Source organism: Zalophus californianus, chromosome 6, assembly GCF_009762305.2.
Source record: "Zalophus californianus isolate mZalCal1 chromosome 6, mZalCal1.pri.v2, whole genome shotgun sequence".
NCBI lineage: Eukaryota > Metazoa > Chordata > Mammalia > Carnivora > Otariidae > Zalophus > Zalophus californianus.
In genome coordinates, this window is record NC_045600.1 from 40113520 (window position 1) to 40138187 (window position 24668).

Consider the following 24668-nt stretch of genomic DNA (forward strand, 5'->3'; position numbering starts at 1 on the left):
ACAGCATCTGCTTTAAGAGGGCTTACAGTCTAACTGAGGATCTTGTGCTTTATAAAAATTGGCCCTAATCAGGACCTGTGGGGAAGAAAAGGTACAGCATTTTCAGAAGTGGTTATCAAAGGAGATGGATTTAGAAGCGGAAGATATGTAAAGGCCAGCAACCAATCTGGTCCAGCTGTAAATACTTTGAGACAGAAATTAATGCCTTGAATAAAAGATGGAGAACAAATGACTCTCAAATTTAAGACTTAGACTTTTTCTCCCGCTGAGTGTACAATTACAGTGATTTTGTTTAAAAAGAAGAAAGAGAAGCTATGAAATATTGGGATATATTAAAATTGCATAACACATAAAGGCCAGAATGTCATCCTTCATGTCTCATTCTGCTCCCAGTTTGGGTGTTTCACTGGAATGACAATAACAGCAACAAGTCACACTCAGCATAGTACATACATGACCCCATCTGATCCTCAAAGCAACTCTCTAGGAAGGTGCTATATTATCACTACCCCCATTTTACAGATGAGAAAATTGAGGCACAGAGGTGCTATGTGATTTGCCTAAGGTTACACAGGAAGTATGTGCTAGACGTAAGAGTTATACCTAGCAAATTGGTGCCAGAAGTCCTACCTTAATCACTGCACCGTGCTTCCTCACTAATTTGTAAAAGAAAATGGGAAACCTGGAAAAGGGCCAGAGAAGATAAAGACAATTATCAAAGGGATGGGGAAACAGATATCATAAAATGTGAAAGAAAGGATTTGTTTGTTATAGAGAACATAAGATATGTGATTTTAAAGTATAGGAAGATATTCTGAGCAGTTATTTTCTGGAATAATCCCAGCCCTGGGTGACCCCGATCATCTGTCTTCTCCATTCCTGCTCCAGAGTAGCTGAGCGCAACTAGAGAAGAGTCATAGATCAGACCAATTAGTACTGTCTGCGCCTAGAGGCCATAGCCTCTCCAGCCCCTCTCCCCCGCCCAACAATTTGAACCTTTTTGCTCGTCAGCTCACTTGGTGCTCACTCTAGGGACACTTCAGACTCTCTGCTCAAACTTGTAACTGACACTCCCCTCTTGAAAGAGGACTTTGCTCCTACTTCCTCAAGAAAAGTAGATGCCATCAGATGCATAGACCTTCATATTTTAGCCATCAAAGCTTACAAACTAAACTGGATTTATACCAGTCCTCAGCTTTGTCTTTCCAATTGTAAAGAAACCGGTGCCCTCTCCAGCCTTAGGAATCTCATGCTATCAGTGATCTTTCCCTGGTATCCTTAGTCTTTCTTGTTAAACCAAATCCCTCCCATGAGGCCATAAGCTCTCACTTAAAAGGAAAAAAAACCCCCGAAAGCCTCTGCTATTCCTTCTTCCCTTTTCTCTCCCTCAGCTCCCTGCCTTCAGCTGAACTTGTCCAAAAAAAAAAAAAAAAACCTGCCTATACTTTTACAGCTGATCTAAACCCTAGTCTACAGATTTAATGGTGCAAGAAAGTTGTCGTTTTAATGCAATTCAATTTTTTCCCAATCCTCCATTTGGCCACATAGCAGAAACTTAAGATGGCAGTATCTAGGCCTAGGGGCTTATTTAGCACCAAGCATTGGGAAACACCAATCTTCAGTGGTCATCCATCCCTTACTGGCCTCCACTGATCAGTCTCGTCACATCCAAAGTTTGCCGCATGATTATCCAGGAGGACCCAGCTCTAACTGTGGACCACTTTAGAGCTCCTCTTTGAACACAAAAGATTATTACTCCATCTCAGCATCATGGAGGGCTGTGCCACTCCCATAATGCTGTCTCCGGCTGCTTTTTTAAAACTTATTTTTAAATATTTTTGATTATTTGATATTTTTGATATCATTAGGTCAATAAGTCAAAATGATATATCAAGTATGCATGGGGAGTTCCATTTGTGGAATGGCAGTGAGGATCTCTGTGGACCCACTACCCAGTGAAACAAGTATAACTGATCAAAAGTATTTAAAAAGCAACCATTTGAAGTCTCTGGAATTGTCATAACAGCAGACAGCAAATGAAGAAACATTTATTTGAGAAAATCTACTGTAATTCAATAAGAAGAGCAAGAGTCGGTGGCATTTGAATTATAACCCACTCCCCCTCTCCCTGCTCCCAGCTCAGTGTGACGGAAACTCCGCTCCCTCTTTCCCAGCTTTCAGTTGAGGACTGTGTTATCTCCCTGGGAGGAACCGGCCATGAGAATATCTCATCTTGTCAGCTACATGCTGCAGAGGCTAAATTCCAGGTAAGTGTAGCCCACCTAGCCCCCATCCATAGGGCAGATGCTTGACCTTAGGGATGGCATGCTGGGAATACCGGCGTCATGATTTTTCTCAACCCAGCTCGTTTGTAGGATGGAGGCTCCATCGTGAGAGAAACAAGCTGAGAAGAGCAGAGGCTACTGCCCACACGCAGTGCCCTGCTCGTGAAGTGTGGTGTCACTCCAAAAGAAGCAGGCCACTGTCCCTGCCCCCAGCTTCAGGGCTCTGGCTCAGATATTTTGGCTAGGGGTACAGACAGGACTTTGAACAGAGAGTGCTAAAGCTCTCCCCAGAGCAACTAACTTTATTAGAGAGAGAGTGTGGGGAAGTTCAAGTCTAAGGGCATTCTCAAAACAGTGGAGTTTTGGTGGTAAAAAATTCAGAGAAGGCTCTAATATAGCTTCTTGGGAGATACAAGCTAAAACGTTCGCAGCTGGTTGACCAGAGAGAAGCTGGGAAAGAAACAGCGAAGAAAAGTCTTGTATTACAGTTGAGTTTTTTTTTAAGTCCTTTGTCTGTTTTAGATAACAGTCCTTTATCTCTTGCGAATATCTTTCTCAGTCTATGGCTTGTCTTCTCATTATCTTGGCCTTTTCAACATAAACAAAACAAAACATGAATCTGATAGGGAAGACCATGATGAAAAGACAGAGCTGTTCTTATCAATGAGTCTTACTCCTCCCTCAGGAGTACTTTGGGAATTTGTGGGAGGATTTTTGGTGTCACAATGTCACTGGCACGGAGTGAGTGGTGTCTAGGAATGCTAGATGTCCTGCAAAGCATAACAGAATACTGTCCCATGAAGGACTGTCCTTCATTCTGGATGGTTTTCAAACATCCCTCCAGATGCTGAAACAGCTGATAATTTATGGATCATTATGTAATTCCATACCTTGAATCCGTTCTGCATAGAAACACCGTATTTTGAACAAGGTTTTAGTGTGTTCCAAAAAGTTTCTTGAGGCGCAACTGTTTTGTAAATAGAAAATTTATTATATTTGTTCTATTTAGGTTTTTATGAAGCAATAGTCACCATTTTAGAAAGCTACAGCACAACTTGCTACACTTCTTGAGGTGATGGATTGTGAAGAACACACTAGCATTGGTCTGCATTTGTAGCTCCTGCAATCACTGTGACCCAACTCCTTCACTTTGTGTGTTCCGCAGGAAAAAAGAACTACTGGTGACTATAACAGACGGATGGTAGACATTTGGCCAAGAGAAAAATCTGCCTAATGTGTTCTCAAAGGTCCCAGTACATGGGTCAGCTTAAAGGAAACAACCATCCCCTTGTTCTCTCTTGAGGAACCTAACAATCGGTGTCACCGAAAACATTTTTAACCCTGCTTTACCTGTGGCTTCGGGGACTAGAGACAAGCTAATGGAGAGATGGTAGCGTTCACCCCTCCCTGGTGGGTGTTAAGCTTCTGCCCATTTCTGGATGTCAGGCGCCCAAGTCAAGTACCTAATTTCTTTTTTTAAGTTATTATTTTTTTTAACGCTCTTATGTATTTATTTGTCAGAGGGGTGTGGGGAGAGAGAACAAGCAGGGGGAGTTGGCAGGCAGAGGGAGAAGCCAACTCCATGCTGAGCAGGGAGCCCGATGCGGGACTTGATCCCAGGACCCTGGGATCATGACCTGAGCTGAAGGCAGACTCTTAACCGACGGAGCCCCCCCAGGAATCCCACAAATACCTAATTTCTTGACAGCACAACGACACACGCTCCCATTGTGAAGCGGGAAGGGGATGTTAAGCAGTAGTTACAGAGCCTGAAATACTCTGAACTCCCCACAAGGAGGCTCCATCATCAAGTACAACAGCGGGCGGGGCGGGGGAGGCGGGAGGACAACCATTTCAAAAGCAGCCCATCTGATGCATTAAACTCCCATAATCTCTAAATGTATTAACATTCTTATTGATTACAGTTCGGTTCTCATTCTCATATAAAAAAAGTCATATCATCTTAGTGCTGTGAAAAGCTAGGGAAAATGTATCACGTGTTAAGTCCACAATTTAAATTAAGCTGAGTATACAGAGCAAGACTGAGGGGGATAAGGTGGAGATTGGTAATTATAATAAAAAGGAATTTAAGGGGTGCTGGGTGGCTCAGTTGGTTAAGCATCTGCCGTCGGCTCAGGTCCTGATCCCAGGATTGAGCCCCAGGTCAGGCTCCCTGTTCAGGGGGGAGTCTGCTTCTCCTTCTGCCCCTCCCCCTGGCTCATTCTCTCTCTCTCTCTCTCTCTCTCTCTCTCAACTAAATAAATAAATAAACAAATAAATCTTAAAAAAAAGAAGAAATTTTCTTATGCTTCAGTTATTACTTTGATCCAACAGTTGTCACATAGTTTCAACTTTGGCTTTCCAAGTCAAATAAGAAAAACTTTGGCTCAATTTATTTCCTTTGGAAGGCAAACCATTCATTATTACCAGTTTAGTGGCTCTTTTCTTAATAACACATATGGCCATGTCATTGTTTTAATATCACCCTTTAAAATTAAAGTAGTGAATACTTCCTGTTGGATGATGTAATATCTTAAAATAATGGTAGAAACATTTCTAAATGGCCATAGTTTATTTGACTAAATACATAATAAATAATCTATACAATTAAGATTTTTCTCAATGTACGGCATTAAAACTAGATGTAACATTGTATGATGTTAAGCTTTTTCTTTTGCCTCCTTAATTCTCTGGAAAAAAAAAACTTAAAATATGATTAGTGCTATACATGTTCAATTAGCTTTGTGTTTAAATCATTTATAACATATGATGTGTGAATAAAATGTCAGGGCAACTGAGAAATAAGGCAAATTTCCTTACATGGAAAATGGAAGTAGGTTTGTAATTGAGGAGTCTTAGCCTTCTAAGATTTTACTCTTCTTTAGAGAGTGGGATTTTAGATGTAGCTAGCATTTGAGTGCCTCGTTAGATCATTGGCATATGGTATTTCATTAATTTCTGGCTGAACCATAATAACTGGTATTGGAAATACTGGTATTGGAAGCCAGAGGCCGGGTGGGTGGAGAGAGAGGTGAGTAGGGGTGAAGGTTTGGGAGTCTGGGAGGAAGGAGGAAATGAGAGGAAATGCAGGGAGGGTAGTCTTAACGGGGAGCTCACAAAAAGAGTGATTTATGTGCATGCATTAGACTGTCTTCCTTGTCCTTATCAGCCCCTCTGCTGCCAGATGGGTCTCTGTTTTTCCAGTCAGTTGAATTTAAGCATCAATATTATGTTTGAAATGTAAGAGTGAAATTGGCTTCCCGTGATAACTTTTTAATGATTACTGGGTGCCCACGCAACCAGCTTCTGAATGTCTGGTCACTCTTCCTAAAGGTCACAAGCACACCTAGCTGGCCCTACTGACAGAGTAGACCCAGTGGCCTTTCTCAGGTCAGCCTGAGCCAAGTGGTCAGGAACTCATTGAGACTCACACATGCCCCCTGTGCACGTGGAAGAATCTGGTTTCCTTGGGGATGCTCAGGCTGCCCTAATAACTCCACTCCCTTCCCTCTGCCAGTATGCCACCCAGGATATGTGTGGTGGTGAAAACCTGCAACCTCTGTCCCCTGCGTGGCTGGGGGGGGGCTCTCCTGTCGTCCTCAGAGAAAGGACAGGAGATTGTGTCAAAGCTTGCCCGATTGCTCTCAACTTGTATACAGACCCACCCCTTTAGAGGAAAGGGAAGATTCTCCCACTTTTGTTTTGGAAATGGGATGTTAGCCTTAGAGTCTTACATTAAGCCTAACACAGATCGACTGTCCCACAAAGACCTTCTCTGGGAAATGGGAGTGGTCGGGTTCTTTTAGGAATTGGGGCAAGGGCTGGATGGGAGTGTTTTTCAGTTGCGGATTTCTTGTCTGAATTATGTGAGGCCTCCACAGGACGGGACAACAGCTCTTTTAAACACTAAATAAAATTATGTAAAATCAGGGTTCTCTGAATCTGGCAAAAACGCAAAAACAGTGGAGGAGGAGTCTTTGTGATCATGTGTAAACTTTCTGTCCTCTACTGAACATTCCCTCCTGACTGTCTCCTAGATTTCTTCCTGTGACCTACTTTGAAGGGAGAAGAAGCGGGGGGGGGGGGGGGGGGGGGGAAGAAATCCCTTCCCAGTGAGAGAGCAAAGACAGAGAAGGGGACTGATGAGGAAGGGGAGGGAATAAAGAACATTTTTAAAAGATAAAAAGAGGGGAGGAGAGAAATTGCCTGCAATTACGGGGTACCCAATGAGCAATAAAAACTTCATGCATTTATTAGTTTGACATCTATTTATTGAGCATTTGCCATGTACCAGGTTCTCAGATCCTAATGGAAAGCAGGGAAACTGTTGTCTTGTCTTGTGGAGCATGTAGATTGAGGGAAGCACAACATTTATTAAATAAAGTAAATGAGGTTGCTGATAAATTCTTAGTTCATTCTATTTTTACACTATTCCTCTCATGCTCTGTACGTTTATCCAGAAACCTAAGTAAATAGAAGTGAGCTACTCTGGACTATTAAACTACAACATTGGTTCAAAAAAACATTCTCCAATTTAACTTTATTTTTCCTCTTGCTTTCCCAATTGGGGTAATGCTTTTGTATTACTGCAGGTCTACATATTTTAAAGGAGCTGATAAAAATATATTTGTTCATTTCCATATAGTCTACTTTATCAGCCTATTTGCAAAATTTTCCTGAGAAATGTGTAAAGGAAAAGAGTCAGAGTCAAGAGTGGCTTTTTAAAAAATCAGTAAGTGGGATAGACGCAGGACAAATATAATTTGAAATTAAGCACAGAACGCTGGATTTGACATGAGGTGGATAACCTGACAGCCTATCAAAAAAAAAAAAAATCAAATACTCTTGTGTACTCAAGCATTTAAATTGATAACAGAGGTGAACTTGAGGTCAATGCTGTCAAATAAGTTCTAAATAGATTCCAGACTGGCTCTTTGTCTTTGCTTCCAAAAAGACTAATCAACTTTATGTAGCTACATTTTACCTTTGAATGATCAAACTGCAGGTGTGATAGACAAAATATTTTAAAAACCAGGATAGCATGGACAGAGATGAAGTCTGTATACCTTACTTTTTTGATGCACCTTGTCTAAATAAATATCCACTTTAATTGTGGGGAACCTGGTAGATAGTTAGCATGCAATGAAATCCCCACCCCCCCACCCCGGTCCATTAAAAATTAGGCTAGGGCGCCTGGCTGGCTCAGATGGTTAAGCACCTGCCTTCGGCTCTGGTCATGATCCCAGGGTCCTGGGATCGAGTCCCGCATCGGGCTCCCTGCTCCTTGGGAGCCTGCTTCTCCCTCTGCTTCTCTCTCTCTCTCCCTCTCTCTCTCTGTCTCTCATGAATAAATAAATAAAATCTTTAAAAAAAAAAAATTAGGCTATACTCCTCTGGAAGAAAGAGTTAATATGACCAACTTCATCCTCGAATAACATAGCTAATATGGGAAAGAGAGAGAGTACATTCCTCCTGAACAGGTTCTCCACTTTTTTAAAAAAATATTTTTTTATTTATTTGAGAGACAGAAAGGGAGAGAGAGAGAGAGAGAGCACATCCATCGGTGGGGGGAGGGGCAAAGGGGGAGGGAGACAGAGACTCTCAGGTAGACTCCCCACTGAGCATGGAGCCTTGATCCCACTAGCCCAAGATCATGACCTGAGCCAAAATCAAGAGTTGGATGCTCAATCAACTGTGCCCCAGATTCTCCACTTCTCAACATTTCTAAAATAATGTGCTGGCATTCCGGTTGTCGACAGAATGTCGTTGAAAAGATATAGAGGGTGCAACTGGAAGATAGATGTTTGTTCAGTATACACCGAAATATCAGTGACCTTAGTGTGAGACACATAGAGAAAGAGGTCAAAGGCTGGAGCCTCTCAGTGCCCCAGATGGCAGAAGCCAGCTATGCTTCTGTGCTGCATTGCAAACAACTGCTGCAGGAGGCAGCACTGTGTCACCCAACGGGGAAGGAAAGAACAGGTTCGTTTCTACGGGATCTACTGGGCCTTTTGTAGTATTCTCCTGCCTAATTTGAGAGTAAAAGAGCAAGTGCATAACTTGACCTTGGTGAGGGCATAGTGAGCAGGAGTTTGGATCACACAGTAATGAGGGTCTGGGTCACCTAAGCAGGTAAGCCAACGGGGCTGGCAGAAGTTCTAGCCAAGGATGAGGAGAATTTAGGCTGCTAAAAGGGAAGGGAGATGCTGAATATTCGTTGCAGTGCTGAGATTAATTGCCATAGTGAGGATCATACTTCATCCCGCTAACTTTTTCTTTGTAAGTTTCCTGAGGAAAAGAAACCAACCAGAATCCTGAAGAAACGGTCCTCAGATGGAATCAGTGGAATCCAAGTGAATCCAAGCAATGCAAGGGGTGAACTGTGGTATCTTGTCTGGATAACCCCTTCTGGAGCAAGGCACTCACACCCCCACCCCCCCCCACCCCCCGCCCCCGCCGCTTGCAGAAGTATTACCTGTTGATGGCTCATAGCTAATCCCTCCCCAAGAACTGCCCTCAGGGGAAAAGAATTGCTTCACCTAAGGTTGTGCCCACTCTCCAGAAGTAGCCCAAACCCAGTGACTGGTCTATGTGGGAGTACAAAAATCCAGTCCTCTTACCTGAATTTGGGACAATGCTGAAGGATTATCCAAGCTCCCGAGCTTCGATGGGATCTGCTGAAGACTTTCTTGTAATTTCCCCATGGTTCAACTTCTCTTGCCCAATCCTGCTTCCTTAACTCCTCACAATTTTTATTCCTGAGACCACTTTACAATAAACTTCCTGTATGCAAATTTCCGTTACTATATCTTTTTCCTGGGAAAAACAACGTAAGAGAGCTATTTTAAACATAGTAGAAAAGTGTATGTTTGTGAAACATTTTATCAAAAGTATGCTGGAAATATGCTGTGTTTGAGTATATGTTAACTAATTTAGCCGACCTCAATAAAACAAATAGAAAGATTAAGCAACAGAATAATATTTGGTAATTCTAAATCACTGAACAGGCATTCTAAACATGCTTACTTTAAAGGCTATGCTTTATTTTTAAGTAATTAATGTATGTTCAGCCAAATCAAACAAACTGCTTTAGTTCTTTTCATAACAGCTGAGGTTAATTATATAAACACCAATGATGATATGCTTTTACTTTTTCACATTTTTATTTTATCAAAAAAAATGTTTCAACTACGCTTTGTAGTCATGACACACATTTTTAAGCCTAAAGTTTATTATTTTTCAACCTCATGCTTTCAATAGTTTGGTTTAATTTGTCTAATATGACAAATTTCAGAATTTATTAAAAATTGTTTTGTTGAAAATTTGTTTTTCTAAATGGGAGATTCTACATTCGGTGTCTTGAAAAGTTCATTTCACAGCTATATTGATGTCAGTGAGGCCTGAGAGACAGTAAATTATAAAGCAAAATTGTAAAAGTTGTTCAGAATCTATGTTTTTTTATAACAGCTTAATTGAGATATCAGTCACATGCATATGATTCACCCTTTAAAGTATGTAATTCAGCCAGTTTTAGTATATTCACAGACTTCTTTGTTAACCACTATCACATCTGACTTTAGAATGTTTTCATCACCCAAAAAAGAATCTCCATGGTCTCCAGCAGTTGCTTCCCTTTCCCCTCTCCTCCTAGCCCCTGGCAACCACTAATCTACTTTCTGTCTCTATGGGTTGGCCTATTGTGGATGTTCCGTATAAATGGAATCATACAATATACGGTTTTTGTGACTGGCTTCTTTCATGTATATTAATGAATCTTGTTTTCGGAGTTCATCCATGTTGTAGGATGTATCAGCATTTCACTCTTTTTATTGTTTTATTCTCTTCATTGCTGAATGATATTCCATTGTATAGATATACTATACTTTGTTTATTCATTCATCAGTTAATGAGTAGGTTGGGCTTTCTTTTAGCTACTATGAATAATGAATGCTGCTATGAACATTATGTATAGGTTTTGCGTGGACATATGTTTCCATTTCTCATGGGTATATACCTTGTAGTGAAATGTCAGGTTAAATGGTAAGTCTGTGTTTTACCCTTTGAGGAGCTGCCAAACTTCTCCAAAGTTGGCTGCCATTTTACATTTCTACCAGCAGGGCATGAGGGTTCTCCACATTCTCATCAATGCTTGTTGTGGGTTATTGGTTTGTTTTGTTTTTAATATTAGCCTCTCTAATAGGTACAAAGTGGTATCTCATGGTGGTTTTGATTTGCATCTCCCTAATGACTGATAACTTGGGAAAACGCTGATTTAGGCAGGAGGAGCTGATACCTATCTTTAAGTCTTAGAATAGAGAGACAGAATTTTATTTGTTATTTATAGGTGAACAAAGAGTTGATGTTAAACAGAGGCAGAATTTAGCTGTATGTAAATGAAATGTCTAATGAATAGGTTGAAGAGAGAGAGAGAGGGTCCCGTTCCCTGGGAATGTTTCAGTAGATGCTCTAGAAGGATTCTGTAGGGCTACCCTTGCTATGCTGTGGTTTGTAAACCAGTGTGGCAAATTTACAAAGTATACTGTGATTAATTTTTAAGCCATACATATATAAGCTTGGCAAGAATATTTTTTCTAAGCAAGGCATTCACATATTCCTAAGTACTCTATGGGAAACAGAGTCTCATACCAGTTGGAGCCTGTGGGGTGTTGAGTATGTTGGGACAACAGCACTTTTCAGAAGCTCCTATATTAGGTGAATGCCCACTCCATCTGCATTAGTCATGCTAGAAGCCACCAGGAAAACATTTTGCTGACTCCTGGATTACAGTCTCTTTTCTAAATGCTCTCAAACCACTGTTTAGTAATGTCCTAAAGAGGGGTGCCTGGGTGGCCCAGTCGGTTAAGTGTCTGCCTTCAGCTCAGGTCATGATCCCAGGGTCTTGGGATCGACGGAGTCCCACATGGGGCTCCCCGCTCAGTGAGGAGCCTGCTTCTCCCTCTGCCTGCCGCTCCCCCTGCTTCCCCTGCTTGTGCTCTCTCTCTCTCTCTGGCAAGTAAATAAATAAAGTCTTAAAAAAAAAAAAAGTAATGTCCTAAAGAATCTTTCTAGGGCATGAGATCGTGTTCTGAGATTCATCTTTTTGACAAACAGAATCTTCACTGTTTCAACATATCTATGAATAAAGGGAATAATTTAATTTTCTCTATATATGAATGATATGTATGTATACTTATATATATGTGTGTGTATGTGTGTATATGTATATGTGTGTATTATGTCAGTAATTACCCATTGAATGAATAAATGAATGATGGTAAAGAGAGTGATGCTAGAGAACGTAAAGCTGCCTCCAAAATATGAAACAGGGGAAGAACAGAGAAATGCATGGACAGTTCTAAATAATTTTACTGTAACTTACATGACTCCTGGTTTTCCAAAACGGAAACACAAAAAAGGGAGAATATTGAGCTCAACTCTTACTGAGGCTAAGACAAGTGATAGAAATGCCAAATACAATTTTTAAAATAATTCCTAATATGGGCTTGTTTACTAGCAGAGTTCAAAAAATTTTATTATTAGAGATGATCCAATGTCTTGCTGTGGGAGTTGATTGAGGTTTTGTTTTGTAAGTTTTCAAGTACACAGTCCACATGCAGTTTATAAAAAGAAAATCTTTCCTACAAATTAATATTTCAATAAAATTAAATAGAGAAGAGAATAAGCTCTTGCTTTTTCTGTTTTCTCCTCTCTCTCTTTCTTTTAAAAGGTTTCTTATTTTTAAATAATCTCTCTATCCAATGTGGGGCTCAAACTCACAACCCTGGGATCAAGAGTTGCATGCTCTACCGATTGAGCCAGCAGGCACCCCTATTTTCTCCTCTCTTAATTTAACAGCTTTATGGTATATGTACTAATTTCCTTTTGCTGTTTTTAACAAATCACCACAAATTTAGTGGCTCAGTACAACACACATTTATTCTTTTCTTAGAGTTTGGAGGTCGGAAGTCTAAAAATGAGTCTTAGAGGGCTAAAATCAAGGTGTCGGGAGGCTTCTTCCTTCTGGAAGCTTCAGAAAAGAATCCACCCCTTGCCTCTTCCAGCTTTTTGAGCCTTCTAGCATTCCTTGGGTTAGGGCCACATCATTCCAATCTCTGCTTCCAACATCACATTGCCTTCTCTCTGACCTCTTTCGTCCCTTTTGTAAAGGCTCTTGTGAGTCTTATCTGGGCCTACCCAGATAACCCAGCATCTCCTCATCTCAAAAGCCTTATGTTAAGCGTATCTGCAAAGTCCCTTTGCCATGTAAGGCTAACACAGTCATAGGTTCCAGCAATTAGGACATGGAACGATTTGGGGGGCCATAATGCAGCCTAGCACAGTATATGATATGTATTTTGGAGTTAGGCGGGTACATGCCACCAACCAACCAACCACCCATCTCTCATTGATATTATTTATCTCATTTATTTTCACTGCCTTTGCACCTGAATATCTATGCAGTTAAGAGAAGATATGGGCTTTAAAAACAGCTCTTTCATTTTTAGCACTGAATCCTGTGTTGATTCATGATATCAACTCAGGTAAGTGTTTTTGACTCAACTGGAAAGGAGGAAAGTTGAACTCAACCTGGAGCCTGGCATTTGCCTGAGAGGGCATCATGACCCCTTCCAGAGTGATATCTGCGTCAGTTCTGAACAGGGTAAAACCATGGCAAGGGACATCCAAGTCATAGCTGTATGGAGTAACTCAGAATCATAGATACAGTATTTAGAGAGATCAACTTTTTTGGGAGTTTTTTAAAAATAACTATTAAACTGAATTCTAAGGAAACTGTAGATTCCCATGTGGTTGTAAGAAATAATAGACAGATCCCATGTACCTTTTACCCAGTTTTTTCTACAGCAACATCTTGCAAAACTATAGTACCACATTACAATCAGGATACTAATGCTGATACAGACAATATACAGGACATTTTCATCACCAGCAGATTCCTTCATGTTGTCCTTCCTTTTTTTTTTTTTTTTTAAGATTTTATTTATTTATTTCAGAGAGAGAGAAAGAGAAGAGGAGGAGCAGCAGAGCAGGGAGGGAGAGAACTGCAAGCAGACCCCACACTGAGTGTGGAGCCCAACATGGCGCTCGATCTCACCACCCTGAGATCATGACCTGAGCAGAAATCAAGAGTTGGATGCTTAGCCGACTGAGCCACCCAGGCGCCCCCGTGTTGTCCTTCTATAGATATATCTGTCTCCCTCCCACATTCTTTTTTTTTTTTTTTAAAGATTTATTTATTTATTTGAGAGAGAGAGAATGAGAGCGGTAGAGAGCACGAGAGGGAAGAGGGTCAGAGGGAGAGGCAGACTCCCTGCCGAGCAGGGAGCCCGATGTGGGACTCGATCCCGGGACTCCAGGATCATGACCTGAGCCGAAGGCAGTCGCTTAACCAACTGAGCCACCCAGGCGCCCTCCCTCCCACATTCTTAACCTCTGGCAACTACTAACCTGTTCTCCATTTCTATAATTCTGTCATTTTAAGAATGTTATATAAATTGAATCATACAGTAAGGAACCTTTTGGGATTGCCTTTCTCTACACAGCATAATTTTCTGGAGATTGATCCAGGTTGTTGCATATATTAATAATTGTTTTCTTTTTATTGATGAGTAGTATTCTGTAGTGTGGATGTATCATAGTTTGGTTAACTATTCATCTGTTGAAGGACGCCTAGGTTGTTTCTATTTGGGGGCTATTACAAATAGAGCTCAGAGGAACATTTGTGAGCAGGGTTTTGTGTGAACACGAGTTGCCATTTCTCTGGGATAAATGCCCAGCAGTGCAACTGTTAGGTTGTATAGTAGTTGTATGTTTAGTTTTTTTTTTAAGAAACTGCCAAATTACGTCCCAGAGTAGCTGTATCATTTTAGATTCCCAGCAGGAAGGCATGAGTGATCTGGTTTCTTTTTACCCTTGCCAGTAGTTGGTATTGTCACTCTTTTTTTATTTTAGTGATTCTGATAGGTGTGTACTGATACCTCATTGTGGTTTTAATTTGAATTTCCCTAATGCTTAATGATGGTGAACATCTTCCCATGTGCTCATTTGTTTATTTCCCGCATGCCTTTGGTGTCACTATGAGGTGGACAGGACAGCCGAGAGAGCCAGGCTCAGCGGTTGTAACCTCTACTTCTGCCAAAGCCATTCTGTTGTTTTTATTTATTTTTATTTTATTTTTTAAAGATTTTATTTATTTATTTGACACAGAGAGAGCACAAGCAGGGGGAGTGGGAGAGGGAGAAGCAGGCTTCCTGCTGAGCTGGGAGCCTGATGTGGGGCTCGATCTCAGGACCCTGGGATCATGACCTGAGCCGAAGGCAGACGCTTAACGACTGAGCCACCCAGGCGCCCTGCCATTCTGTTGTTTTTAAACCTATTTACATATGAGGGTTGTAAGCAAGATTTCATTTTATTTTATTTTTCAAGATTTATTTGAGAGACAGAGAGAGAGAGAGTGCACAAGCGGCAGAGGGAGAGGGAGAAGCAGACTCCCCACTGAGCAGGGAGCCCAATGCGGGACTTGATTCCAGGACCCTGGCAACTTGACCTGAGCCGAAGGCAGACGCTTAACTGACTGAGCCACCCAGGCGCCTCACAATATTTCATTTTAAAAAGGTTTTCTTTGCTTAAAAAAAAATGAAGTCAGGGCGCCTGGGTGGCTCAGTTGGTTAAGCGACTGCCTTTGGCTCAGGTCATGATCCTGGAGTCCCAGGATCGAGTCCCACATCGGGCTCCCTGCTCAGCAGGGAGTCTGCTTCTCCCTCTGCCCCTCCCCCCTCATGTGCGTGCTCTCTCTCTCTCTCTCTCTCTCATTCTCTCTCGCAAATAAATAAATAAAAAATTTAAAAAAAAATGAAGTCAACTTCATCTATTTTGCAGATTATTTTATATGGAAATGACTTGACTACCCAAAATCCTAGACAAAAACTAAATTCAGAATTAGAAACAAATGACTCAACTACATTTATATAAAAATGCATTCAAAAGCCAGCATGTGTTTTTTAACTGTGTTACTTCCTTACAGTGAATGAATGCAAGCTGACTCTAATTTTTAAAAATGAAAATTATCTCCTACTAATTGAAAAATGGCTAAAACATCTCTCACCTGAAGTCTGGACCACAGTTTCCTTTCACGTCGGACCAGCATGTCCATTATCCTTCCACACGTCAGGCAGGAGGGACTCTGGTGTGGAAGAATAAGAAGCACACAGAAGTAAAGGCTCTCATCATTTGGTTGTAATACCTTAGATGTAAACATAATATATTTGTAACACCTAGGAGTGATGATGAATACATGCAAAATGCTTACATACGGTCTGATTTTGTGATTCTATAGGTTCATTATTAGAAAAGAAACTGCTCCCAGGGAGCATGAGTCCCACTGTAATCTTGAATTCCTCTGGAGGAACATTCCCCTGGAGACACTAGTGTTTTAGACTTTTCTTCCCATACTCAGGCCCTCTTGCTTTTTCATTGAGGAGAGACTTTGTGAGCGAGGTCAAAAAAGTGTCATGTAAAAAAAAAAAAGAGATATCTCTACTACACTTTTCCCAGTAGTTTCCACAGCCCCGTGGTGGCAGTGTCAGAGTTCGTACCCCCCGAGGGGAGACACACGAGGGCATTGTGGAACCAGGCTGATGCAAACTTGCCAGTAACTCCAGCAGGCCTCAGTGAGGCCATCTGAGGTGACAGCCTGTGGCAGGACATGAGCCAGCATAAGTCGCATCCTCCCGGGGGCGGGGGCAGGGATCAAAAGACAGAGGTCACTCCATCCTGGCTCCCAGGGAGCAGCGTGACCTCCCCACCCACTGTGTGAGCCAACTGGGGCTCTCGGCGGCCTCTAGATGTGTGTGCAAACAGCTCTCCAGAAGAACACAAGCTGGCCACCGTGGAACATTTTTCTCCCATATTATCATCCATCTCAATTCTTCTGCTGGGAAATCTGTGAAAAGTCAAGGATAGGTCTGGTGAAAAGAAAATCAAAACAAAACAGATTCATGTGTGTCTTCATTCTGCACATGTACCTCCGCAAATATTGTGATCCCCACGACTATATGTGAGGCCTTCAAACATGGTGGTCAGAGGCTCGCTGGAGAAGTTCCATGCTGTTGGCTTGCGTGTGGTTTTCTTTCTCTCCGTGTGTGGCAGAAGGAATTAGTTGGGGGAGTGATCTCTTTTGGAATAATATATTTTATGTTCCCATCGGACCTTGGGTTTGAAAACACAAGTAAATGTTTAGGAGGAGTGTTTGCAGCAAGGGGGAACAGGGGCCTGCTGGCTGACTGGACCCTGGGGAGACTCTTGTACTGCATTCACTCATGCTTCATTGGATTCCCCTCCCCGGGCCCAGTCGGTACCCCAGCAAAACTGGAAGGCAGAAACAGGGTGCCGGCCAATTCCATCATTCCCATGAAAACGTTAATGTCATTCCCACCAAACTTACTTTAACGGGAGCCAGAGGATCCAGGGCTGGTAAAGCATTCCCTCTTTTTCCTAGAGGAAGTAGGAGGACCTGGTGCCTCAGAAAAAATGCGAGACTTGAGCCCATCCCCAGATAACTACAGAATCAAGGCAATTATTGTATCTGTCTGGTCCTGGCTGTTCCGAAATCAATGTGGCTACGAGTTTCAGCAGAAGAGCGGTGTTGTTCTAAAGCAGCATTCTCTCAATTTGTGTCCTGGTTTCAAAATCATCTGCTGTACCAGCAGCGAGAAAAGTGAGAGAGACACCTTGAAAAGATTGATTAAAAACTTGGATGGGGCATTGACAAATATCTCAATTAGTCTGCAGAGCCACCTATCAGGAGGGTGCTATCATGAGCCCCCATTTACATACATGGGAACCGAGGGGTGGTAAAGATTAAATAACGTTCCCAGAGTCACACGGACAGCAAGCTGGAGCGCTGGGACTTGAACATAGGGTTTGGCTCCATGCTAAACCGCTCAGCAATACCGCCAAGAAGAATCCCAAAAAGGGCTATGGGGGCGCATGGGAGTGACACTAACAGATGGACTAGGTATGGGGGCTGAGACGGAGAGAATTCTCCTAGGAGTCAAAGCTTGTGCTCAGTCCTGGAGGGCGGGAAGGAATTGGAAAGGGGAAGAGTCAGAGGTGGGAAATGGAAAGATTAACCCAGAATGGGAAATGGGATGTGCGAATATGCAGAGGCAAGGGAGAATATTGCAAGGTCAAGGAAAACTAAGTGGGGCGGGGTGCTCAGGTCACTGAATTTTGGTTGAACTGAGCAAGGGAGTGCAGGGGCGGGGGGCGGGGTGGGGGTTGAAGCAGAAATAGGAATTAAGACTGGAGAGCTTTCTAAGTCAGGCCAAAAAGAATTTAATTTTGATAGCGAGAGTAGTTAAAAGACAATGCCTTAATCCTGTAAGAAATGATGAAGGTATAGACTAAGAGAGTGGAGATGGGGAGGAAGGAAGGAATGGCCCCGAGAAATGTTAAGGGAAGTGGGAGGACCCTGATGACTGATTCAGTGTGGACGGTGAAGGACAGCGGTGTCAACGGGAAAGTAACGTTTCTGTATCCCGCATATACGTGATGGTGGTGTTCACTCAGCTGGAGAAGGCAGGGTGGAGGAAGGGCACATGCCTGGGAAGGAGAATGAGAGCAGTTTAGAGTATGGTGACTTTGAAGTAACTATGGGGCATTCGAGTAAATACTCCAACAGAGTGTTGATTGAATGAGTCTGGGGCACAGGGCGAGGCTTGGGTGAGGGAAATAGCTTTTTGAATCCTCCTGTAGTTTTTGAGGCTATGGGGTTGTGCCAATTTCTATCTCTCCATCCAAATTCACTCCCTATGATCATGTTCAGACGCTGGAGATGGGACCGGGAAAATCACATTTCTCTTTTGCCTGTTGCCCCCCTTTTAATCTCTGCCAATGGAGGGAGGCTCCGAACTGGAGCAGGGAGAGGGTATGAGCACCCTCGCCACACTTCCTCACTCCAGCAACTGTTCATTCTAGGATCCAGTGTGCAGCTTGTTTAACACCTGCAGAACCAGGTTCTTCTTATCCCTACTCAGAGACCCTGCAGCCGTGTACTTACCCCCCTGCCCCACTGCACCAGGCCTGGGTCCGACCCCACAGGAACTTTCTCTTAGTTTTAAGAAATCCAACCTCTCCCTTTGTTCCTTCCGCCCAACCTCTCCCTTTGTTCCTTCCTTCCTAGAGGTGGAGTTGCCTCCTGTGGGTGCCATATCTCTGCCATATCTTAGGATTCTCTTTTCACCCTTCTGGTTTCCTAGTTAACAACTTTATGCCTAGTTAATAATTTTATGCCTAGTTAACAATTCTTTATATTAATTTCTCATGGTTAAAATAACTCGCATGGGTCCGTCTCCTGACTGGACCCTGACGGTTGTAGGGTGACTATGGATACCCAAGGAAAGTATAAAGAGTCATGAAGAAGACAGCTTTGGAAAGAACCTGAAACCACCTCCATTTCAAGGGATTTCAGCCCAAGGAGTGGACCGGAGAGGTGCTAGGGAATCCAGAAGGAAGATTCAACCAAGAAAGAGAGAGAGAACTGCAGACCAGAGCAATAGTAATGGAGCAAGTTTCCTGAGAAAGGAAAGGAGTGAAGCTGGGTGAGAAGTAGATCAGCTTTTGAGTCAGGAGGTGCTGAGAGTGCAGGAGGTAGGGAATTGATGTGGTCTGAGGGAGGAGGAGAAGGAGGTTTGCAATAGTCTCTGAAGAGGAGGGAAGAGAAGGTTGGCTAAGGGCAGCCTGTGGGACAGAGCTGAGGGCAGGGGAAGAGGGGGACTCAGGGAACTGGAATTTGAGGTGACTCCAATCCACACGACTGGGTGTGTTCTTTGTTTGTTTTATATTATCAGGGCATAGCAGCACTTTGTAAGGCATTGAAAAGTCAGACAATGGGTTAATCCAAGGAAGAAGTTTGCCTGGAGCTCAAGGGAGATGTGGGTATCAGCAAGAGGGGGTTTAATATGGATGACCCTGGGCCTAGGTTGGTAAGAAAATGAAATGAAGCTCATGCAGGGGTGATGTCCAGAAACACACAACTCTATGTGAGCTCATGGGGGGGGGGGGTGCTCTGTATTTAACTCTCTGTAACTAAAGCCATAACAGGAAACATTTTCAAATATGCTCTGGCCAGAGAGAAGAAAATCCCCCACAGGGACTGGACACTAGCTTTAATCTTAATAAAACAGGGTGGTTCACCTTTAGGCCCAACCTAATTTACAAATTACCATTGTCAAATGGCTTATAAATCTGTATAGTTTAATCTTTTATTTCAGGCAAGGAACTGTTTTTTGAGAAGTGTGATAAAGAGCTTAGAAAACTTTAGAACACCTCAAATATGAAGATCAGGAATACTGTTTTAATGAGGTAGTTCTCCTTTGAATGCCACTTTTTTTTTTTACTCCTTTACTTTTTCTTAGGGCTGAGATCAAGTCTGATAAGCACGTTAACTTAGGCAAATAATGATGGTAATAAAATATTATGCCACTGCAAAATATACTAAGTGCCCAGGCTTCTGAAACTTTCCAATTTTTTTTCTTGTAAATGCATTTGTATGGGGGTAGTTTTCCCCTAAGACAGACCATAATTTTAAAAACTTGTATTTACTGCAGCCCTATAAATTACTGTTCCCCCTTAATGTTGGCAAGTAGTGATTTATTTTAGTAAAATTGCAGACCTCACTAAGCATGCTTTACTGTGTATTTACTTCCCTAGGGCAAGTGAGACTTTTTTAGCATATTGCTTGGGGGAAGCCTAAAAGGTATTAAATTCCTAATTTACACATGAATTCTTAGTTTGCTCTGATCTCATATATTTTGTACAAAATGTTCTTATATTCTTAAGAAACCGAAATATACAACTATTAGTAATTCTTCCATGTTTAGAGTAGAGCTTTATTGAGGCTAAATATTTTCAAATTTATCTTTTTTATTTCTGCAATCCTGATTATCAAAGGCATTTATGTAATAAGTTATATCTAAGACTCATTTTTCCATTGATGAGATTTATTTTAACCCTTCTCTCATCAAAGATTTACCTAAGAAAGGCACAGAAAATAAAATTAAACTGAAATAGGTATAGATTTAATTCAATTATAGAGGCTTTTGAAAATAAAATGTATCCAGAAAAATACATGGAATGGTGAATGTAGCATCAAATGGTAAAATGCTGAATGATTTCAGGTGGAAACAATTCAATATCCATGAATTGCAGCTACTCCATCACCTGAAGAATCTGAGTATTGCTGCGTCAGGGACCCTAGCAAACACTGTAGAAATCTTTAGCACGTTTGACAGAAGTTATGTAGTAGAAAAAAACACTTGAGCTAGACAAACAGAGGTTCAATTTCCAGCTTGGCCACTTACTAGATGTAGACCTTGGTCAGCTTTAACTTTTCGTAGTCACAGTTTCCCTGCCTGAAAATTAGAGATAGAGTAATTACCTCTCAAGATCCTTGGGAGAAACCATTGTGATTACAGGTGTTGGGTGCTTGACCTCCTGTCATGATGGTCCCTGACTTCCTCCAGCCTCAGGGTCTGACCTCCCAAATGAACATCTGGGGAGACATCAAGTAAGATTTCCCTATAACTTAAGAGGCGGATGCCACCAATAAGCCATCATTCTTTGGTTACAAACTTTAAAATGTGGAACTGTTTATACTTTGAAGACTTGATGCAAAACGTGTGATGGAAAAAAAAAAAGAGTTTATTCTGGAAGTTATCTCCAACAAAGAAAGGGACAGTGGATAGAACCACTGAATCCTATACTAATGCCTTGTCATAAAAGCCACCAAGCATCATGACTTAATTTGGACATTTGGCTAAACTGCAGACTCAGGAAGCAGTTAGAATGATGAACACAGTTATCTGAAGCATACAGCAACAATTATTTTGTTTAAAAAAAATAGCTTGGTTTAAGGAATCCTTTGCTATCACATCTGATCCAAGGACTAGCAGTGGGATCGTTTCATCTGTTTATCAGAACTATCCAAATAATAATAACAATCACAGTTGTACCTTGGTTCAGGAAAGGACTCCCATGACCTTCTCCACAGCAGCTGTTCGTTCCTCTGCTTCTCATCAGCTTGAGTCCTTGCAGTACTCGACAGCTTGTGAAGGGTTTTCCTGGCGGTAACCTCTCCAGACACACAGGGCTGCTTTCATCTCTCTCCTTGCTTTCTCTTCTTCTCAATGGCAAGCTTAACTCTCCTGTGAAGATCTGTCACCCACACCCTCACTTCGATCAGTCGTCCCTGGCAGGGAGCTCCAGGAACGCTAGCTTTCACTTCTCTTCCATGCTCCAGTCCCCGTTCTACTTGTCTGCCTCTCACCTTTGCCCTAGTGTCTCACGGGTACCTCGAACTCCTCAGAGCTCTCCTCTGAATGTATTCTTCCTGGTTAACAGCATTACTATTGACTCAGGGACACAGGCTCAAAAATATTGGCTTCTCTTTTGCCTCCAAAATGTAAGCAGTTGCTATATTCTATATTATCAGCCTTTCTAATTAATGCACTTAAATTTCTATACCTCCTGCCTTATCTCAGGTCCTCTTTACCTTTCCCTAGGACTACGGCAACCGCGATCTAAAGGGTAGATTTTATCCCATTCTACACGCTCCCGCCCAAGCCCAGGTCCAATGATGGTGCTTCCCTACTCCAAAATCTTTGCAATTTCTCTTTGCTTAGGGATTTAAGTTCTACGTTCATCCCCCATCAAAGCTCACTGCATTATGGATCCAACCTACTTTCTGCTCCTCTGTACCTACCTATATTCCAACCAAAGCATTTGAAACCAACATTTTATTGAACGCTCCTGTTTTAGACACTGTAGTGAACATTTAAAATATATTATGTTGTTTAATCCTTAAAACATATAATGGTAAGAATGCTTGGGTGGCTCAGTCTGTTAAGCATCTGACTCTTGATCTCAGCTCAGGTCTTGATCTCAGGGTCGTGAGTTCAAGCTCCACACTGGGCATAGGGCCCACTTAAAAAAAAAAAATAGTGGTGCTTGGGTGGCTCGGTCAGTTAAGCGTCCAATGCTGGATTTTGGTTCAGATCATGATCTCAGGGTTGTGAGACTGAGCTCCACGTCAGGCTCCATGCTCAGCAGGGAGTCTTATTGAGATTCTTTCTCTCTCCCTCTGCCCCTTCCCCACTCTCTCTGTCTCTCTAAAAGAAATAAATACATCTTAAAAAAATATGTACATATATAACGATATTATTTTACTCATTTCGCAAATGAAGAAACCGAGTCTTGGGAAATTCAGGTAAATTGTCCAAAGCATTATGGTTGGTAGGGAACAGTGAGAAAATTTAAATCTGAACTCTCCACATACACCTTATATATTTTTTTGCTTATCTGCCTCTATTCATGCATTTTCCTTCATGTGAATTTCTGCAGTGTCTTCTACACATAACATTTGTGTATCAAAAACTTATTCATCCTCTAAGACCTCTTCCTTGAGGTCTCCCCTAAGGTCCCAACTAGTGGTACTTTGTCCTACATCTGCATAGTCACGCAGTAATACAGACCTAGCATCAGTGATTGGTGAGCTCATCCCTGGTGCTGTGGGCTTTGTGAGGACAGTGGCCACGTCTTAGTCATATTTTTACCCCCCTCTCCCGCACTGAACACAAATCCTGGCACATTCTAGGTATTCAGTGTTGGAGTGAATTGTCCCACAGATAAACATAAAAGATGCAACACTAGCGTTGGGAAAATAATGGCGAAACATCCCTACATTATAGTCCCTGTGTCTTCTCTGGAAATCATCGTGTTCTATCTAGCAAAATATTGAGCAATTAAGTATGACACAAAGGAGGAGAAGGTGTCTTCCTGAAAGCTTGACTTTTGACATTAAACATCTGGTTTGTATGGTTTGTATGTCTGAGTAGCATAGAGGCTTTCTTAATCAGTAGACATGGTTACTGACCAGCGGATTTGTCTTAAGTCAGCGCTGAGTTATTACCCAGTTCTTGTTTCGGCCAGAGAATTATGTAGTGATGCTGGCAACAAAATGGACTCTTTTCTGTGTCTGTGAGAACAGCATTAACCAATACCTTCCCCTGTGTGTTCATCAGTTATGAAATATGGAGGTGTCCTCATTTAACACTGGAAAGCAGTCAAATTGATAGGACCCCAAAATTCCACTTCGTATGAAATATATGAAAACACATATCCACACAAAAATTTGTACGTTATTCATAGCAGCCAAAAAGTGGAAACAACCTGATGTCCATCAACTTTATGAATGGGTAAACAGAACTAGTATATCCATATAATTGAGTATTCAGCAATATACTTAGCAATCAAAAGGAATGAAATACTGACACATTCTCCAACATAGATGAACCACGAGAACATGCTAAGTAAAGAAGCCAGACACAAAAGACCATGTATTATATAATTCCATTTACATGAAATGTCCAGCAGAAGCAGATCTATAGACACAGAAGGTAGTGGTTGTCTGGGTCTGGAGGGGAAGGAAGTGGGGAGAGATGAGGAGTAAACTGCCAAAGGGCACGGGGTTTCTTTGTGGGGTGATGAAAATGTTTTAAAGCCGATTGTGGTGATGATTGCACAATTTGGTGAATATCCTGAAAGCCATCAAAAGGTACACTTCAAGAAAGTGAACTGTATGGTATGTGAGTGGTATCTCAATAAAGCTGTTATTTTAAGAAGTAGTCAAAATGATATCAAGGATTATTATGGGAAGAGGAGATATGCTAGTCAGTGGCTACATAAGCTGCAAAAAATTCTGTTTGAAACAGGAAATTCAACATTTGAAGAGACTCCTACCAAACTTTTTCTTTCTTGAAACAGATTACAAGGAAAAAGAAGAGATAAAAAAGAAAAAGGCATTTGGTTATTGGCTCAGTCCCCTGGTACATTTTACTTTAATCAAAGATTATGCTTTGGCGTAGCTCAGTCAGGAGATATATTTTCAAAAACAATTTTTTTTCCTCTTTTATATATTGAAAAGGTAAAAATGAAAGTTTATCATTTGGGTAATGGGGAAGGTTTATTTTTGGCGTCGATATTAATTTTGAAAGGCACCTAACACAAATGAGCATTTTTACCTAGCTGGATATATGTGTTTTCACACAAGCAGTTTTAAACTTATCTAGGCGCATTTAACAACGGGCTGTCCACCGAGACCATAAAAGGAGCAGCTGTAGTGTTAATGGCTATTACGCACTCCCAGCCTGCTGGGACTTGACAGAATGCTGGACCACAGAAACCCCGTAAGTGAATAACATGGGAGAGAGTCTATAAATAGGAAGAATAGCTGCTATTTGCCAAAACACACAGATTCTGGTGTGACCACACAGAAAGGAGGAGGAACGCCATCAGGATCTCTGACAA

At 41.8% G+C, this 24668-nt stretch overlaps 1 long non-coding RNA gene across 11 annotated transcripts in view; it reads right to left on the reverse strand.

Moving 5' to 3' along the window:
* LOC113909793 overlaps positions 1-21645 on the reverse strand; it is a 44737-nt gene extending 23092 nt beyond the window's left edge. For 6 of the 11 annotated variants that reach the window (XR_003515825.2, XR_003515816.2, XR_003515817.2 and 3 more), the window contains exons 1-5: positions 21317-21645; positions 20743-20856; positions 16328-16511; positions 15409-16245; positions 8906-9101 (exon numbers count right to left, since the gene is read on the reverse strand). This is a non-coding gene — a long non-coding RNA (uncharacterized LOC113909793). Of the gene's footprint in view, positions 1-2124; positions 2874-8905; positions 9102-15408; positions 16246-16327; positions 16512-16746; positions 17033-20742; positions 20857-21316 lie in introns of those variants that run through there. The other 5 variants (XR_003515822.2, XR_003515821.2, XR_003515819.2 and 2 more) reach the window with 5 other exon arrangements.
* Between the last annotated feature and the right edge of the window lie 3023 nt (positions 21646-24668).